This window comes from Thamnophis sirtalis, unplaced genomic scaffold (assembly GCF_051295495.1).
Source record: "Thamnophis sirtalis isolate CommonGarterSnake01/CBP01778 unplaced genomic scaffold, rThaSir2_p1.2 scaffold_1, whole genome shotgun sequence".
NCBI lineage: Eukaryota > Metazoa > Chordata > Lepidosauria > Squamata > Natricidae > Thamnophis > Thamnophis sirtalis.
In genome coordinates this window covers 123752780-123769216 of record NW_028261381.1, presented here as the reverse complement: position 1 = coordinate 123769216, position 16437 = coordinate 123752780, and positions in this window count along the sequence as shown.

Here is a 16437-nt window from a genome sequence, read left to right as displayed (position 1 = left end):
ATTATCACAAGCAGAAATAACTGATATTCAAGACACAACTAAAGACATTATAGTAGAACTCCCAGAAGAAGCTCTCGGGGAGGAAATAACACCACCACCACTAGAACCAGTTATCACTGAACCAACTGATGAACTAACTCAAAAACAAAAAGAATTGAAGGATAAGATCATGGAGCATTTTCTGCTTAATGAGGAAAGGCAACGTTTACCATCACTAAAAACTGTGCCTAAGAAAATTTTGGCCCCTATCATGAAAATGGTTAATGCAGTGTTTTCAACAATTGAATCGGGATCCATCTTGGAAACGAACCAGTTAATGTACAGCACAGCTGTAACAGTCACTAATGAACTAGGCATTAAAATCAAAGTACCTAGTCACACAACAGAAAAAGCATCAAAGCCAAAGTGGAAAATCCGATTAGAACAAAAAGTCAAAAAATTAAGGGCAGATGATAGTAACTTAAAGAACATGCATGAGCAACGGCTTAAAAACAACAAAATCATAGATCGGCTAATCAGAAGATATAGATTGGATACAAGAAACATCAATGAAGCTGTAGAGATTGTAAAACAGCAGATAACAGCAACAGCTAGAAAAATTGAAAGATATGAGGCACGAATCATCCAATATAAACAAAATCAGCAATTTCGATCAAACCAACGGCGTTTTTATCAAAGTCTTAATGTGAATGGTAACACCAAAAGTGAAAAACCAGAAAAGCAGGCTACAGTTGAATTCTGGAAAGAATTGTGGGAAAATGCAAAGGACTACAATAAGGAAGCAAAGTGGATACATGACTTTGAGAAAAGCATTGGCAACAAACAAATGCAAGTATTAGAAATAACAACTGAGATGGTCAAAAATCGAATAAAAAAGGTAAAGAATTGGACATCACCTGGAAAGGACCAATTACATGGTTTCTGGCTCAAATATCTGACCAGTTTACATGCAATATTGGCCAGGCAACTGAATGAAATTTTACAAAAGGGCCAAATTGATGAATGGTTGACAACTGGAAAAACATACTTGATTCAGAAAGATGCAACTAAAGGAACAACACCTGAAAACTACAGACCAATAACATGCTTGCCAACAACCTTCAAATTACTCACAGGCATTATTGCAGATAACATGATGGATTATTTGGAAACAAACAACATCTTGCCAGTAGAGCAAAAAGGCAACAAAAGAAGGAGCAGGGGCACAAAAGATCAGGTCCTAATTGATAAAATGATATTAGAAAATTGTAAGAACAGAAAAATGAACTTGAATATGGTCTGGATTGATTACAAAAAGGCATTTGACTCACTGCCACATAGTTGGATCATAAAATGCTTAGAAACAACTGGCATTAGCAAAAATATTACATCCTTTACTGAAAAGGCGATGAAACAATGGAGAACTGAGTTGGCAGTAGGGAATGAGATCTACGGAATGGTTAATATCAAGCGAGGAATTTTCCAGGGTGATTCACTTTCACCTCTTCTCTTCATCATCGCAATGATCCCACTATCAGTAATCTTTTAAAAAATGAAATTAGGCTACCAAACAGCCAAAGAAGCTGAAAAATTTTCGCATTTACTATATATAGATGATTTGAAACTCTACGGAAAGTCAGAAATAGAAATCTAATCATTGACAAACACAGTCGAGTATTCAGCACCGATATTTCAATGCAGTTTGGCACGGAAAAATGCGCCACTGTATCCATAAAAAGAGGCAAAATCACTGCATGTGAGGGAATTGAAATGCCCAATGGCCAACTAATTAAATGCAATGAAAATGAAGCCTACAAATACTTAGGCATTCTGCAGTTGGATAACATCAAGCATGGAGAAATAGAAACTAGTCAGGCGAGAACACACCAACAGAGTTAGGAAAATTTTGAAATCTAAATTGAATGGTGGAAATACAATCAAGGCCATAAATACCTGGGCAATACCAGTTATAAGATACACAGCTGGTATAGTTAACTGGACACAAGCTGATTTGGACGTTTTGGACCGAAAAACCAGGAAACTAATGACAATGTACTACAGTTTACATCCACGTGGTGATACTGATAGACTATATCTGCCCCAAAAATCAGGTGGCAGAGGATTATTACAAGTGAAGCAAACAGTTGAAGAAGAAGAAAAACATGCACTGGCTGATTATTTAAAAGAAAGTCAAGAACATCTATTAATTGAAGTAAAGAACAAAAATCCCAACAGACGAAACAAGAATACAGAAAAGATGTGATAAAATCAAGAATGGAGAGTTGGCAGAACAAAGCACTGCATGGCCAATGTCTGGAAAAAATAAAAGATAAAGTGGACAGTGAACAAACTTGGTTATGGTTAACAATGGGTACATTGAAGAAAGAAACAGAATCACTAATCCTGGCTGCGCAAGAACAAGCTATCCGCACAAATGCCATTAAGGCCAAAATCGAAAAATCCTCTGATCATGCGAAATGCAGACTTTGCAAAGAAGCTGATGAAACTGTTGATCACATACTCAGCTGCTGTAAAAAAATTGCGCAGACTGATTATAAATTGCGGCACAATTCAGTAGCACAAATGATCCATTGGAATTTGTGCAAAAATTATAATATTAAAACAGCAAAAAACTGGTGGGAACATCAGCCTGAAAAAGTCACCGAGGGTCAGATGGTCAAGATCTTGTGGGATTTTTGCATACAAACAGACAAAATACTGGCGCATAATACACCAGACATCACATTGGTTGAGAAAAATAAGGTCACAATCATAGACATCGCAATACCAGGTGATAGCAGGGTCGCTGAGAAGGAACATGAAAAAATCGCAAAATACCAGGACTTAAAAATTGAAATTCAACGACTATGGCACAAACCAGCAGTGGTAATTCCAGTGGTAATTGGCACACTGGGTGCTATTCCAAAAGCACTGGAATTACATTGAAAACAGTTAAAAATTGACAAAATCACCATCAGTCAAATGCAAAAAGCCGCACTGCTTGGATCTGCACGCATATTACGAAAATACGTTATGACGTCCTCGGCCCCTGGGTGGGGCCCAACTAGTAACCAATGCCAAATCCGGCGAAACAACTGGTCGCTGTGATACAATTGTATAATAATAATAATGATGATGATGATGATGATGATGATGATGATGATGATGATGATGATGATGATGATGGACTTGAACATTCTGATTCTACAAAAAAACCACCCTACTTGGAACAGCTTATATCCTCTAATGTTACCTTAACAGTTTCTAGGTCCTTGGTTAGGAGTCGACCTGTTGAGCTGCCAACCATCCTCAAGTGCTTTGAATCTCACCAAAGATTAACATCATATTAATATTATTATTCTATACTTTATTCATTAAACATGAAACTCAGCCAACTGAATATTTAAAAATGCATTACAAATACCAATGACTGGTGCTAATGGTTGATACGGGTTGCTGCCAGCGTCCTAGGTATCAACCAAGTACCTTCTTAAAATATAAGATGTTCCGAGTAGCACAGCTTTTCCCAGTTCCGCTGGTGTTATTGCAGGAAGTTGCAATTTGTTGATCTATCTTGTAAAATACTTGGACATAGTGCCAAGTGTCCCGATGACAATGTGTATCACTGTTACATGCTTCATCCATAGCCATGTAGTTTCGATGGCCAGGTTGTGATATTTCATTATTTTTTCTAGTTCTTTTTCTTCGACTCTGGCATCTCCAGGAACAGCGATATCAATAAACTGTACACTTCGGCCCTCTACAACTGTGATATCTGGTGTGTTGTGCTCCAAATGACGATCCGTTTGTATTCAAACATCCCACAAGATCTTCACCTTCTCATTTTCGATAACTTTTTCCACTTTATGTTCCCATGACTTTCTGGATACAGGTAAATCATATTTTTTACATAATAACCAGTGGATTAATTTGGCAACTCGATCGTGTCTAGCTTTGTAATCAGTTTGTGAGATTTTGCTGCATTCACATATTAAATGTGAAACAGTTTTGACTTTGTTATTGCAAAGTTGGCAATTTGGCTTGTCAGTAGATTTTTGTATCTTCGCTTTCATGGCATTAGTTTGTAGTGCTTGTTCTTGAGCAGGCAGTATTAAACCTTCCGTTTCTTTCTTGATAGTTCCCATTTTAAGCCATGTCCATGTCAAGTTGTCATCACATTTTCCTTCAATGTTTTTCAAGTGCTGCCCGTGCAAAGCTTTTGTTTTCCATCTATTTAATCTATCATCCATCTGTTTTTCCTTATATTCTGCCTTTGTTTCTGTTGTTTTTATGCTGTCCTCTGTTTTCACAGCCTGCAGCAATTTTTCTGTACTTTGGTTCACATAATCATTCACACTTTGTTTTTCTTCTTCTACAGTTTGATGAATTTGCAATAGCCCCCTGTCCCCTTGGCAGGTACAACCTGTTGATGTCACTTTGTGGATGTAAAGTGTGGTACATATTCAAAAGTTTGTGTGTTTTTGGGTCCAGGTTTTCCAGTTCCGCCAGAATCCAGTTGATGATTCCAGCTGAGTAGTGTATCACTGGAACTGCCCATGTATTAATGGCTTTAATTATGCTTCCAGCATTCAGCTTTGATTTTAATATTTTGCGGACCCTCCTGATATATTCCTTTTGCATTGACTCTTTCACTTTTCCATTCAAGATGTTATCTGCTTCCAATATGCCTAGGTACATGTAACCATCATCTTTGCTAATGCTTTCACTATATTTCCATTTCCCAGTTCTATTCCTTCTGTTTTTTCTATTTTTCCTCGCAGCATGGCTTATATAGCACATTTTTCAAGTCCAAAGTTCATTTTGATGTCACTGCTGAACAGTTGAACTGTGTTGAGTATTGATTTAAGTTCAGTGGAGCTTTTTGCATACATTTTAAAGTCATCTATGTGTAGTAGATGGCTTGAGATTTGGTATCCCAGTTTTGTGTTTCGTAGGATTATTGTCAGTGGAATTAATGCAATGTTGAACAGTAGTGGTGAAAGTGAATCCCCTTGGAAGATTCCTCGTCTGATGTTAACTTCACCAATGTTCTTCCCATTTGTTGTTAGAACTCTTTTCCATTTTTGCATATTTGCTTTCAAAAATGTACAAATACTTTTGCTGATTACAAAGTTTTCCAGACGTGTTAATCCAGCTGTGGGGTAATGAGTCAAATGCCTTCTTGTAATCAATCCATGCCATATTTAAATTTGTTTTTCTTTGTTTTGCATTTTTTAGCACCATTTTGTCTATGAGCAGCTGATCTTTCGTTCCTCTTGATTTTTTATAATTTCCTTTTTGTTCTACTGTTTTCCATCAGATGATTGAATACTGAATTTGTCAGTACCCTTGTAAAAAGTTTGAATGCTGTTGGCAGACAAGTAATTGGGCGATAGTTGCTTGGTTCTGTGCCTTTTTCTGGATCTTTCATTATCAAGTATGTTCGGCCAGCTGTTAACCATTCTTCGCTTGTTGCATTTTGAAGCATTTGATCAAATTGAGTGATCATGCGATGATGGAAGTTCGTCAGGTGTTTTAGTCAGTAACCATGCAGTTCATCCAGGCCAGGTGCATTCCAGTCCTTGACCTTCTTTGCTTGTTTTGCCACCATGTCAGTTTTTATTACAATATTTTCCATCTTGTTTTTTGTTGTTTGTTGGTGAATATCTTTGATCCAGGAGGCAGTGTTGTTGTATTCCACTGGGTTTTCCCACAGTTCTTTCCAAAAGTTCAAAGTTTTTTTTCTTTACATGGGTGAATATTTATTATTATTATTATTATTATTATTATTATTATTATTATTATTATTATTATTATTATTATTATGTTAATCTTTGGTGAGATTCACAGCCTTTGGGGCTGGTTGGAAGATCAACAGCTTGAGTCCTAACTAAGGACCTATGAACTGTTAAGGTAATGTCGAAGGATATAAGCTGTTCCAAGTAGGGTGGTTTTTTGTAGAATCAGAATGTTCAAGTCTGATAAATTTAAAATTTCCAAATAGCGAGGTAGCCCTTTAGGTATTGCTTACAATCAGGACAACACACAATTTCTTTTTCCACAGTCGCTCAACTTCAATTTGCAAGTCCCGGTACTTTGTGATTTTTTCTTGCTGTTTATCTTCAATTCATGCATCTCCAGGTATTGCAATGTCAATGAACCATACTTTTTTCTTTTCAACTATTGTTATGTCAGGTGTGTTGTGGACCAAGTGCCTGTCAGTCTGAATTCTGAAGTCCCACAAGATCTTGACTTTCTACCTTAACAGTTTCTAGGTCCTTGGTTAGGACTCGAGCTGTTGAGCTACCAACCAGCCCCAAAGGCTCTGAATCTCACCAAAGATTAACCACATAATAATGATAATTTACTTTATTCATTGAACATGAAACTTAGCCAACTGAACATTCAAAAATGCATTACAAATACCATTGACTTACGCTAATGGTTGATAGAGTTTGCTGCCAGCTTCCTAGGAATCAACCAAGTACCTTTTTAAAATATAAGATGTTCCGAGTAGTGCAGTTTTTTGTAGTTCCACTGGTGTTAGTGCAGGAAGCTGCAATTTGTGGATGTATTATAAAATTCTTGGACATGGTGCCAAGTGCCCCAATGTCAATGGGTATCACTGTTACGTGCTTCATCCATAGCTGTGTAGTTTCGATGGCCAGGTCGCGATATTTTATTATTTTTTCTAGTTCTTTTTCTTCGACTATGGCATCTCCAGGAACAGTGATATCAATAAACTGTACACTTCGGCCCTCTATTGTCAGTGCACAACATATGTACAATGAAATTGGTTGAGCTCCCTCAGTGTACCCCGCCCCCCAACATAATACAACTCACAGTGAAGATAGAAAATCCCTAACCCAATAAATCATATTAACAACCACCCAGTTCTTGGCCATTCAGCATTTCCTCCAGCTCAGGTTGCCCCATTTTAACTTTCACAGTTTTGTCAGTGCATCTTTTTTCAGCTCTTTTCCTCCTCCTCCTTTTTTCTCCCTTCTTTCTATTCTGTCATAGTTGATCCATCCAATCTTCAATGGCAGGTCTCCTAAAAGATAAAAATGAGCCCTAATAGCACAGTGACTCGAATACAGTATTGCAGGCAAACTCTGCCCACAGCCTAGAATTCAATCCTGAGAGGGATCCAAATTGAATCATCCTTTCATCCTTCCAAGGTTGGTAAAATGAGAACCCAGATTGTTGGGAGCAATAGGCAAATGCACTTAAACCACCCACATCATGCCACAAAACACGATGGGGCAGTATATAAGCCTAAATGCCTTTGCTATGGCTGTAAAAAGGGAAAAGGATGGAAAAGGAAGGTTAATGGCCATGGCACATAAGTCTTTCCACAGAATGTATGCATATCTTTTGTTAACAGAAGCATGATTTTTTTAATGAAAAGAAGTGCTACTGATTAAAGCTGTAAATAAGTCTTCACACTTAAAAAAATAAGGCAGACGAGTGCCAATTCAGAAGAAACATCTACTGTATGTAGTCCAAGTGCCTTTTCTTTAAGTTGCTGTGCAGGTGTCTATTGGAATGCCATGAGCAGGACAAATGGACAAAACCATTTCCCAAACTGTTGCTTAGTAGCAGTTGTGTTGCTTTTGCTCCTGGAAGTGGACATTTGACTATTAATAGCTATATATTGTCTGAATTAGCCTTTTAAAGCTATTATGTTTGAAATTATGATCACCTATAGCAAAATTCTGTAGATAATTTCTAATCCAGCCTTAGGCAAGAAAATCAGCTGGATGATTTTGGGCCAGTCATTCTCTCTCAGTCCAATTCACCCTACAGAGTTGCTGAGTATTGTATGTGTTCATTGACTTATAAAAATAATAAAGGCAGCATATAAATAAATAAAATAAATAAATAATTCCACCTTCTATTGTCTTTATGCCATGCATAATTTTATCAATCTTTGTTGTGTCTCTCCCCTACCTGCCTATTTTTCAAGAGAGCTAACAACTATATGATTGCAAGGAATATAAATCTTTCCATCCTCTACCATTCAGTCAGAACTGAAGCTTCTTAGATTAGAAGTGAAAAGTCTTCAAGGAAAAACAAAGTCCAGTTGCCTTTAGAAAAAACACTTTTGGGAGAACTATGAACTGGATGACTGAGAATCTCCGTAGACATCTATTTCTCAAAACTAAAAAGTTCGAAATATTCAATTTTTGTTCACAAATGAGTAATGTGAGGAATGTTCAGATCAATTTAAAAAATTATTCTATTTTCTTATTCACCAAATGTTGAAACTGCAAGAGACAATAATATTTAGTATTATGGAATATCATTTAAGCTTACTTCCTCACATGTACTACAATACCATATTATTCACATGTTCAGACAAATAAGTATTAAATAAATGAATTTTCTTTTTGGGTCCAATTAGGAAATACCTTATTTACATTTTAAATACCTTCAAAGCATATTATTTCTCAAAGTAACCATAGCCTGAATGCTGAAAGATGACATCATCTTGAAAATCAACAGCCTGTGAACCAAATATTAGACCCTCTAATGCTGTTTCCAAACTGTTTAAACATTAGGATAAGAACTTAGAAGGCTTCTTTGTTGCTTTGTTTTTTTTTTTAAAGTAATATTTGCCCAGCAGGAGTTGAAAGCTGCATATGCGTGATACTCATCATGAGTGCATGCTGCTTTTTACTTATGGTAATTATCTAATAACCAATTGATTTCAATTGCTAATAGGGCAATTTGTTAAGACTCTTGAGACAAGAAAAGATTAAAGAAAAGGGAATGAGCCCCATGGCTATTCAGAGATCACATTTATGAACAGTAGGGTGGCCAACAGCAGAATTTTCTGAAGTGCAGAAATGATATCTTTCTTCCAAGCTATGAATTTTGGCCATATCACAGAGAACTAAGTATTATGTGAGGGCATCAGACTTTTCATTAAGTAGATTCGATGCTGCTTAATTTCAAAACCAACACTTTTGTCATTTGTCAGTGAATTCCTTTTATGTGATTAGTAAGGTTAGCTGCTCATATTAAAAACCACATTGATGCCCCATTTACAATAGATGGGGGGAAATATAACAGCCCAATGTGCAGGCAACTGTCTGAAATCTGGTCTCCCATCTATCAGAATGAAGGGATTGCATGCTGAGGTAAGAAAATAGACTGCATTGCTTCAAACAGAAGGTATGCCCATGCATTTGATTGGTAATGTTCTCTTGGGTTTAAACAAATGCATGAATAAAATTGGCCAATAAATCAGGCAATAAAAAATGAGCAAGCAAAAAAACCACTTTTGAACTTTTATTCTTGATTTGGCAGTTTTCTGTTTGTAGAGAGCTTTTTATGTCTCTGGATGTAGGTATTCTCAGCTGCCTTTTTATTTTTCTGTCACCTGTTTATATTTATTTTCACCTCTGTTTTAATTTTAAATTCTGCACCCCACCCAGAGCTGTTTGTACAAAACAAACAGCCATACAATGGGAAATAAATAAATCGAAGTCTTCCAAATCAAATAGTATCCCCCTATCTCCCTCTATTTACATCTTTTTTAACACCTTAAGTGGCAATCCTATATATGTATCTGAGGATATATGACTAGATATTTACAGAATTGTTTTGTTAATTGGTTTCACAAATATAGATTCATCTTGAAGACAAGCCAGCTCTTTGCTCAAAAAGATTCATGATTAAATATTAGCCATGATAGTACACCAACTTCATATGATTTGAATTTCTACTGCCATCAGCTCCAGTAATTATAGGACCGAAAGATGGGAGATACAGTTAATATATCTAGAGGACACCTAATTGGCTTACAATGTTAATTTAGGACTGGGAGATCTCAGTTCAGATCAGCTCTCAGCATCAAACCACAGATGACTTTGGGTTACTAATCAGTATCTTTAATCTTACTTACATACTTGTTAGGGGAGTAAAATGTGGAGGGAATAATCATGAATACACAATAAAGGTAGGATTTTAATGTAAACGATAAACCATAACTTTATTGATGCTTAGATCTATCCACAAAAATATTTACATCACTTAAAAGATAACAATATATTCTGTCCAATATCACAACAATCCTGTGATAATAAATTTCACCCTGTCTGAAAGAATATTTTATGAGCTCTGCAATTGTCCCAAGAGAAAAGGAGAAGCTCTTAACTTTTTATGACCTTTTTGCTAGCAGTTCTGACTCCATTCTTGAAAAAAAAAAGTGAAGAAACCACAGAATTTTTTTAAACCAACGGTGGAGGAAGTATTTACAACACATTTTTCCCTTTCTCAGAACTTTATGTGTGCAGAGAAGCACGTATTCAACTGGTCACACCGTGCCTTTAATTATAATGATTAAACATGTAGCAGATCCATTGGGCACACTGGGATTACAAAGTCAACCTCAGGCCACTGCAGAATCTGTCATAGTGGGGTTTCACCAAACTTTTCTCAGTATAAAATTTGGACAGCATTACTCTCAGGAAGAACTCAGAAAGAACTTTTATAAGAACTAAAAAAAATAGGAACTAAAAAAAAACTTTTATAAGAACTAACCCAAACAATGAGTTCTTTTTATAAGAACTAACTGTTTGGGTTAGTTCTTATAAAAGTATTTACTAGGGGTTTCTTTTTTTCTCCTGAAATACAAAGATATGTAATTTTTTGAAAAAGAAATCGAGAGAGACACTGCCATTTGGCCAGACTCAAAACTCTTTGTTGCATTGTGGGTTGGTTTCTGCACATAACGCGTCCTAGCCAGTGCTGCAAAGCACTGACCAACATCTCCAAAAATATTGACCTATGATTCTGAATTTTGGTGTTAAACAAATGGTTGTTGAGTTCAGGACTATCTTACATTAATTGGGGCTTGCCAAACCCTACTCTTACAGGCTCTTAAGAAATCCCTAAAGGGTAATTTACTTTCTATGATTTTCCATTTTAAATAAAGTAAATATTGGGATATTAGCAACTGTTTATAGAAATGGAAGTAAAGAAAGGATGTTTAAAGTTTCTCAATACCATTTTCCTGATTTTAATCATCCCGACAGCTGTTATTTATTTGGGGAAGTGGGATTCAGGTATGATGTAGGCATTTTAAGAAGGAAACAACAGTGATAAAGGCAATCAGGGTGTGCGATCAGCAGAGGATTTACTTAATTTAATCAATAAAAACTCTAGTTAACAAAGAAATAAATGGGAATTTATTATGGGTCTCCCATTGTAACATGTAGATTTTTCTCAATATTTATATTATTACAATGTGACACCTAATTAATGATTATAATGCTGCAACTTTTAGTAGTAGTAATATGTTTGCCTTATTATCTCTTGCTTGGAGAATTTCAAATGCACTTCTGGACTTAGCATCCTCTCTCTGTGTGAAGAGTAAACAGAGTCACACAATTCTTATAATCTTCAGGGAGGCTATGATTCACTCCTTGCCTCAGAAGCTGAAAATTTGATGGTTAACAATGCATACTTACTTACTTTTCACCATACTCCTATTTCAATGCCCAAAGGAATGGTTTAATTATATTTATAGTATTTATTCATCATATATAGGGATTATCCATCTTCTCATAGAGCAACTTTGGACAGTAACTTTCCTTCAGTGTCCAATTATCTGTGTTCTGCATCACAATGACTATCAGTACCTCCTGCTCCTCCTCCTTTTCTGGGGGGGGGGAAACATTCCTCTTGAAATGGGGGGTGGGATATTTCCAGGTTTGGTTTCAATTGGAGTTGACAATTCCTTCCTTCCTTTCTTTCTTTCTTTCTTTCTTTCTTTCTTTCTTTCTTTCTTTCTTTCTTTCTTTCTTCCTCCTCCTCCTCCTCCTCCTCCTCTTCCTCCTCCTCCTCCTCCTCCTCCTCCTCCTCCTCCTCCTCCTTCTTCTTCTTCCCCTCCCCCTTCCCTCCCCCTTCTCGCCATATCCTTTTCAGGTAAATACTTCTCCAATACTGGGGTGGATTACATTTGCAGCTTTCCCACTTCAGTCATTCCAAATGTGAAAACAGAGCAATGTTCTATGTATAGAGGAAGTGGTTTCAACATACATTCTTTTCAGTGGTGGGGGGGAAGGCACTGGAATGTAGGGAACGTGTGTTAAAACAACATCTATTGCCTTATATATCTTTTATGAAGGGACGCGGTGGCTCAGTTGCTAAGACGCTGAGCTTCTTGATCAGAAAGGTCGGCAGTTTGGCGGTTCAAATCCCTAGTGCCGTGTAATGGAGTGAGCTCCCGTTACTTGTCCCAGCTTCTGCCAACCTAGCAGTTTGAAAGCATGTAAAAAATGCAAGTAGAAAAATAGGAACCACCTTTGGTGGGAGGGAAACAGCATTCCGTGAGCCTTTAGTCATGCCGGTCACATGACCACGGAGACGGATAGTGCTGGCTCTTCAGCTTTGAAAAGGAGATCAGCACCGTCCTCTAGAGTTGGAAACGACTAGCACATACATGCTAGGGGAACCTTTACCTTTATCTTATATGACTGCACCATGAGCATTCCAAAACATTTGTACCATACTTGCTAATCTTGGAATGTTGCTTTAATTATCAAGATATCACCTGAGTTAGTAGCACTAAAGTATATTAATATAGTCAGGAGGCCCATATAAATTTAGCTTGTTTACTCTCCCAAAAAGTAACTGGAGAATCTCTCTCATACATAAGTTACCTGATTAGACATGGAATTTTAAAGAAAAAAAGAAATCCAAAGTACCCAGTAATGATATGAAACAACCTTTATATTAATAAGTTTTGACTTCAATATGCTATCTAAGACATTTACCTAGATTTCATTGGCGAGGTAGGAATATCTCACAACAAAGAGTTTATATGCCACGCTATACATCTAACAGTATTCAGTTCAATTCCTATAAAATGCACAATGGGGGGGGGGATAACACTGAACAATAACATATTTAAAAAGATACCTCAATCTTAATACAATCAAAAGTGATTTATAGCAAATCTCTATATCTCTTTTCTCAAATTTAAGTGCCAATGCTGGGAGCTGTTCTTCAAGTTGCTACTATAAATTCAAAAGGACAGCAAGCTCCTTTAGAGACAAAGAAATATACTTACTGTGCTACAGTTGCTCAGATTCCAAATTGACACAATTTACATAAAAGACATGAGTTATTAATTGTAGAGCTTTCTTATTAAATGCTGAAACTTTTCATGTTTTGAATATACTACTGTATTATACATAAGAATGGCTATTTAATCAAAGTGTTTTGAGATATGTCTGTCACATGTTGGGAGTTAGTTTAAGCAACATTTAGAACAATAGGATCCTGTAATGTAAGCAGGATAGATAATCTAAAAGGTATTTGAAAAGTAACCCTGTTAAATAAATAAGTCTTTCTAAAAATTTGAGCCTTGTGGCTCCATGTACAATAAAAAGATTTACCTTTAACAGATTTTAGACTAAAGGTTTTGGAACTAGCAGTTTCACTGCAGTGCTACATCAAAATCTACAGAGAAGGTAGTAGAACTATAGAGCCGTACTCCCACTTTTTACTGTAAATTGTGTAGTTAAGAAAATGAGTGTGCAATTTGTTCCACATTAGGTTCTAATTTGAATAAACATTTGCACTCCAGCTATTCAATAATCACTTTGATTATTCCTTTAGCTATAACAGGTGGACTGTTGTTGTTTATATTGTTTGGGTGCTCTGTAATCAGTGTTGACTCCTTATGACTAAGTCCCTGCAATTTTCTAGGGAAGACTTTGGCAGTGCTTTGCAGATGCCTGCTTCCCAGGGTGAGAGAGAGTGACTGGTCCAAAATAACCGAGCTGGCTTTGTGTTTAAGGTGGGAGTATAACTCATGGGTCTCCCGGGTTCTAGCCTGGTAAGCACCAAAGTAGATCTCATATATAATGGTCCTTTTAATTTCATAGCTTTTGAAGATGAGCAGGAATGTGCAAACAAGAGGACACAACTCTAGTTTCTCCTTTTTGTTTCTGGTTCACAAACCATGGATATCATAGAAAAGGAGATTGGGCCCCTAATGCTGCTATGCAGAAAGTGCAACCTGTACTCAACTTCCTGGGCCGTGAAGAATGCTTGGAAATGAAAAATAATAGTCCTTTGTGTTAGCTACTTTTTGCCCTCCAATTGAATGGTGTGTTGGTGGAGGCAATAATTCTCTATACTCCAAGAGCTCAAGTGAGCAACCAAAGGCTATATTTTCCTCTTTCTAAGGAAAGGTCAGCTTCATCTCACTAGCTTCTTCTACATGATTAAGGGAGAGATTACACAAGTAGGTAGAGCAATCCAGACAGGAAACAAGTGATCAGTTGATGTAATCAGGGGTGATGTGATCAATAGCAGTAGACTTATATACCGCTTCATAGGGCTTTCAGCCCTCTCTAAGCGGTTTACAGAGAGTCAGCATATTGCCCCCAACAATCTGGGTCCTCATTTTACCCACCTCGGAAGGATGGAAGGCTGAGTCAACCCTGCGCCGGTGAGATTTGAACCGCTGAACTGCTGATCTAGCAGTAGCCTGCAGTGCTGCATTTAACCACTGCGCCACCTCGGCTCTTCCACTGCGCCACCTTGGATCAGAGGGGATCACTTGAGTCTTAAACCTGCTCTTGAACCGCAAGCCAACCATTCATTGCAGGAATCATGGGAACCAGCCTTCCTTTGTTTTGGTTATTCCACATCCTCTATTCCCCATCTTTTATCCTTTTACTCAGACTAACTAAAATAACATCTTAAAGTATGACTATTTTCATAGAAAATTATGACAGTAGACAGGGATATTAAAAGTCCTGCCCCTTGCAGACATCCAACACTGGGATCCAAACTAAAGCTTCCCCAGAACTTGGCTGTCCAGCCTCTGCTTAAAGATATCCACTTGATTTAAGTTCCATAAAAGCAGATTCATCTGGTTTATCTGGCTTCCTGAAAGCTAATTTAATTACTGTGCCTCCTGATTTCTAGGATGACAGAAAGCAGTTTTTTGCCTTCTTTGGTCTGATATATTTTCTACAATGCTATCAATGAGGAAGACTCTTTAGAAAGTACCTCTTTTGTTACCCACATTACTTTTGTACCTCTCTTGTATCCACATTAATGATTGGAAATATTTATTTATGCTATTAAAGGGTAAAGGTTCCCCTCGCACATATGTGCTAGTCGTTCCTGACTCTAAGGGGCAGTGCCCATCTCTGTTTCAAAGCCGAAGAGCCAGCACTGGAAGAGTAAACAAGCTAAATTTATAAGGGACTCCTGACTATATTAATATACTTTAATACTACTAACTCAGGTACTATCTTGATAATTAAAGCAACATTCCAAGATTAAGAAGTATGGTACAAATGTTTTGGGATGCGCTCATGGTGCAGTCATATAAGATAAAGGTAAAAGTTTCCCTTGCATGTATGTGTTAGTCCTTACCAACTCTACGGGGTGGTGCTCATCTCCGTTTCAAAGCCAAAGAGCCAGCCCTGTCCGAAGATGTCTCTGTGGTCATGTGGCTAGCATGACTAACCACCAAAGGTGCATGGAATGCTGTTCCCTTCACACCAAAGGTGGTTCCTATTTTTCTACTTGCATTTTTACATGCTTTCAAATTGCTAGGTTGGCAGAAGCTGGGACAAGTAACGGGAGCTCACTCCATCATGCGGCACTAGGGGTTCGAACCACTGAACTGCAGACCTTTCTGATCAACTATTAGTTCAATGCAAAAATTAAAATTAAGGTATCCCAACAAATAGTTGTTTCACCTCTGCCTGAACACCCAAAAGGTGATATATTTGGATCCAGATTGTTGGTAGTGGGGCACAATATGCTGACTCTATAAACCACTTAGAAAGGCTGTAAAGCACTGTGAAGCAGTATAAAAGTCTAAGTGCTATTGCTATTTATTAAAAAAACCAAATGGCATAAAAGAGTGAGGTCTGTTGTTGAGGCTTATTTCAGAACAGTTGCATTTGTAAGTTTCACCAACTATTATTAGATAAAGAAATAACTTCTTTTCTGAAGTGCAAGCAGCAGCACCTTCTTTGTTCTTGATGAATGTTAGATGAATGCTAAAGATACTTAAAAAGCTAGTAAATAAATATGGGCTCACCAAGAAACCAGAACCAACCCCGGGGCACCCAGAGCATCCCAAAGCTTCACATTCACAAAACCATTTTCATGTATTCTCAAATTCATTGTTAAGCAGACAGCTGAACCAGCACTTAGGGATTGTACAAAATGGATATTCATTAGGGCTTAAAACATCCTAATTGAGCCGCCTTAGCACAAAGTGTTGAAAGCCAAGCCAAGATGACTGGATGGAAAAGAAGACTGCTGATGTCTGAAATAATTCTGAGGTTGAACTTGACAATTAATTCAGAGTGGTGTGCAGTCAAGTTTCTGAAAATGAGTCTGAAGAATATGATACAGAGTTAGGTTCAGAAGGAACTATTAGAACCAGAGCCAGAGTTAGTATTAAGA